At 45.9% G+C, this 4,600-nt stretch overlaps 1 non-coding gene across 1 annotated transcript; it reads left to right on the top strand.

Moving 5' to 3' along the window:
- The first annotated feature begins 1,742 nt into the window (after window positions 1–1,742).
- On the top strand, window positions 1,743–1,824 carry trnas-gcu (transfer RNA serine (anticodon GCU)). The gene has a single exon. It is a non-coding gene; the product is annotated as a tRNA-Ser (tRNA).
- The last annotated feature ends 2,776 nt before the right edge of the window (window positions 1,825–4,600 follow it).

Here is a 4,600-nt window from a genome sequence, read left to right as displayed (position 1 = left end):
GGAAAGTAGTGGTTGGATGAAGGTGAGGGAGAAGATGATAGTTCAGAAGGAGCCGTGATGGAATGGGTCCAGAGCGCGGTGCCAAGTTTGAGGCTTGAGACTTGAGGCAAGGGAAATGAGGAAACTGTTCAAATCCACACTTATCCCGTGAGGTGACAGAGTTCCAAGGCGCAATATACGGCATTCGTCCTCCAGGTATTGAGTGGTTATGGTTTGGCGCTGAAGGAGGCCCAGGACCTGCACGTTTTTGACGGAGTGGCAAGGGGGAGTTGAAGTGTTCAGTCACGGGATGGTGAAAGTGGTGGGTGCGTCGTCTCAAAGATGTTCTCTGAAATGATCTGCAAGAAGGTGTCCTGTCTTCCTGATGTCGAGGAGACCACACTGGATTCAACAGATGCAGTAGATGACATTATACGTTGCACAGGTGAATTTCTAACAGATGTGGAAGGATCCCTTGGGGCCTTTGACGGAGATGAGTGGAGTGGTGTGGGAGCTGCTTTTACCATTCCTGCGGTGGCATGGAAATATGCCAATAGTGGGGTGTGGGTTTATCGGGAGTTGTAGACCTGACTAGGTGTTCGTGGATGGAATGGTCTTTTCAGAATGCTGATAGGGGTGTGGAGGGAAATATATACCTGACAGTGGGGTCTGTATGGAGATTGCAGGAGTAGTGGAGTCTGATGTGTTTTATGCTGAGTTTGGTGGGGTGAAAGTTGAGGACCATGGGATTCTGTTCTTGTTGCGGGAGGGGTGGGGCTTAAGGGGGGTGGTGAGTGAAGTGGAGGAGATGCACTGACGGGCATCGTCAACCACGTGTGAAGGAGACCAACTGGGACTTTCTGAGGTGGAATTGGTTATCCTGGGAAAAAATACGCTAGAGGCGGAGGAATTAGGAATAAGGGATGGTGTTTTTACACGAGGTGGGGTGGGAGGAGGTGTCGTCTTGGTAGCTGTGGGAGTCGGTGCGCTTGTAATATATGTGTGTCATTGGTCATTCACTGGAGACGGTGATGGACAGGTCCAAGAAGTGGAAGGGAGTTGCCAAGAAGATCCAGGTGAATTTGAGTTCTGGGGGAAAGGTGTTGGTTGGTGAACTGTTCAACCTCCTCGTGGGAGCAGGAAGTGGGGCCAATGAATTCATCAATGAAGCGGAGGAACAAGTGGAGAGAGGTGCCAGAGTAACTGCGAAAGTTGGACAATTCCACATATCTGACAAACAGGCTGGCATAGCTAGGTCACATGTGTGTGCCCATGGCTACCCCTTCGGTTTGGAGGAAGTGGGAGGATTGGACAGAAAAGTTGTTGAGGGTGAAGACTAGTTTAGCCAGCTGGATGAGGGTGTCGGTGGAAGGGTACTGGTTGGGATGGGGTGAGATGAAGAAACAGAGGGCTTGGAGACTTCCGTCATAGCTGATGCATGTACAGGGACTGGATCTCCAATGTGAAGATGACGCGTTGTGGACCAGGGAAATTAAAGTCTTGGAGGAGATGAAGTGCATAGGTGGTGTCACAAACGTAGGTGAGAATTTCCTGGACTGGGGAGACAGAAAGGTGTTGAGGTAGGAAGAGATGAGTCGGGTTAAACAGGCGCAGGCAGAGACAGCAGATCTTAGGAAGGAGGGAGAATCGGGCAGTGTGGGGTTAATGGACAATGAGGTTGGAGGCTGTGAATGGGAGATTCCCCAGAGATGATGAGATTGTGATCATCTGGGAGATTATGTTCCATGGTGTATAGCATATGCGACGAGGTGGCCGAGAGGTTAAGGCGATGGACTGCTAATCCATTATGTTCTGCACGCGTGGGTTCGAATCCCACTCTCGTCGCTGTTTTTGGATTATCACAACTGTCTTATTGAAATTGGAACTCCAATGGTTAGTTTATCTGTATCGACCATTTTAAAAAACTTCAAAGAATAATTTCAGTCCGATGCCTGAACTTAACGAAATGTAGACTGAATTGGGGTAATGAAAAGGAACGCGATTTTCTTTTCCAAGTAAAGTTACTGTGAACGTTAATCTTATGAAAGAGATCCAGGGAAACAAAATAACGAGAGATGCGATGTGCATGTTTAATGCAATGGGATGTTTAATGATTGTTTTATCACATGAAATCTGGAGCAGGTTGGGTAGATGTGATTCATCTTGCTGGTAAGAGCACAGAGAGACACCACAAAATAATAGAGATATTTCAAAAGGTGCAGGGGGTGGGTGTAGCGGCACAGAAAACTGGCTGTGAATGCACAGTAGAGAATTGCCGATGTGGGTACCGTGCATTGGCACGGACAGACTTACACATTGGTCTCGCCCTTCCCCCCTTGCTTTCGCCATTGATGAATACTGGATATAAGACACAGATAAACACGAGATGTGGGAAGCAAGCTCCCTCTCGTTATGCACACACTGGATGCATCACGCTGAACTATGAACAACTGGAGAAATCAGCATGTTAACTGCAGGAAGTGAACATAAACTGTGCATCAATAACCACTGATTAATGCAGCATAAACATCTAAAGGGTCTTTAAACGAACGTCATTAACAGACGTTTCGTTCTAATACCTAACATGGCTTTCGTGGGAAATCATGTCTCACAAACTTGATTGAGTTTTTTGAAGAAGTAACAAAGAAGATTGATGAGGGCAGAGAAGTAGATGTAATCTATTTGGACTTCATGGACGACTGATTAGGAAGGTTAGATCTCATGGAATAAAGGGAGAACCAGCCATTTAGATACAGAACTGACTCGAAGGTAGACGACTGATGGTGGCAGTGGAGGGTTGTTTTTCAGACTGGAGGCCTGTGACCAGTGGAGTGCCACAAGGATCGGTGCTGCGTCCTCGAGTTTTTATAACTTACATAAATGATTTGGATATCAGCAACAGAGGTACAGTTAGTAAGTTTAGAGATGACTCCAAAATTGGAGATGTAGTGCCCAACGAAGAGGGTAACCTCAGATTATAACAGGATCTGGCCAGATGGGCAAATGGGCTTAAAATGGCAGACAAAGTTTAATTCGGATAATTGCGAGGTGTTGCATTTTCGGAAAGCAAATCTCAGCAGGACTTATACAAATAATGATAGGGGCTTGGGAATGTTGCTGAAGGAAGAGACCTTGGAGTGCAGGTTCATATCTCCTTCAAAGTAGAGTCGCAGGTAGATAGGATAGTGAAGATGGCGTTTGGCATGCTTTCCTTGATTGTTCAAAGTATTGAGTACAGGAGTTGGGAGGTCATGCTGCGGCTGTTAAGGGCATTGGTTACGCCACAGTTGGAATATTGCGTGCAATTCTGGTCTCCTGCCTATTGGAAAGATGTTATGAAACTTGAAAGGGTTCAGAAAGGATATCCAAGGATGTTGCCAGAGTTGGAGAATTTGAGCGTTAAGGAGAGGCTGAACAGACTGGAGCTGTTTCCTCTGGAGCATTGGAGGCTGAGGGCTGACCTTATACATGTTTACAAAATTATGAGGGGCATGGATACGATAAATGGACAAAGTCTTTTCCCTGGGACCAGGGAGTCCAGAACTAGACGGCATAGGTTTAGTTTGAGAGGGGAAAGATATAAATGAGACCTAAGGGACAACGTTTTCATACAGAGGGTGGTACGTGCATGGAATGAGCTGCCAGAGGATATGGTGCAGGCTGGCACAACTGCAACATTTAAGAGGTATTTGGATGGGAATATGAAGAGGATGGGTATGGAGGGATATGGACCGGGTGCTGGCGGGTGGGACTAGATTGGGTTGGGATATCTGGTCGGCATGGGCAGGTTGGACTGAAGGGTCTGTTTCAATGCTGTATATCTCTATGACCACATTTCAAGGTGGATGACAACAATACCAATTTTATTTTGAAATTGAGATCTGTTTCATCAATTTACACAGCGAACAAGTTCAATTTAAATAATACAAACCACGTTCGCTCACACGGAATTAAAGTGTGATTTTATTAAAAACATTATCCTTTTTAAGTAGCAGTAACTCAACATGAAACATAAGTTGTAATTTTTATTGAACATACGTCAGTTAACACCATTATCTTACTTCGCATTGACTGCAATATGCACATGCTAAATAAAGTTTAAGAAAGAAAGTATTTTAGTATGATTCGGTGGTGATGAAAAATACGATTAAGTTCTCATGGTGCGGATATTCCACCAATGGCTCCAGAATTGCATCATATTTCTATGATGGTATAGAGGTGAGGGAGCTGCCAGGTATGGGAGCTCCCACCTCATCTGGAGCAGCTTCTGTAGACATGGACCAAGGAGCATTGTGACATCAGACTGGGAGGTCAAACCACACCTGGAGCTGCTTTTATTAACATGAAGCGGCAGGGAGCATTGGGACATCAGACTGCGAGATCCAACCTCATTTGGAGCAACATCTGTTGACATGGACCAGGGATCATTGCGAGATCAGTTGGATAGCTCTACCCTCATCTGGAGCAGCTTTTCATGACATGGAGCACCAGGGAGCATTGGGACATCAGACTGCGACATCAATCTCATTTGGGCCTGCTTCATTTAACATGGAGCAGGGAGCTTTGCAAGATCAGTCTGGGAGCTCCACTCTCACCTGGAGCAGCATTTAATGATATGGAG

Source organism: Chiloscyllium punctatum, chromosome 18, assembly GCF_047496795.1.
Source record: "Chiloscyllium punctatum isolate Juve2018m chromosome 18, sChiPun1.3, whole genome shotgun sequence".
NCBI lineage: Eukaryota > Metazoa > Chordata > Chondrichthyes > Orectolobiformes > Hemiscylliidae > Chiloscyllium > Chiloscyllium punctatum.
The sequence above is the reverse complement of the archived record's forward strand: the minus strand, read 5'-3'. Positions and strand labels throughout refer to the sequence as shown.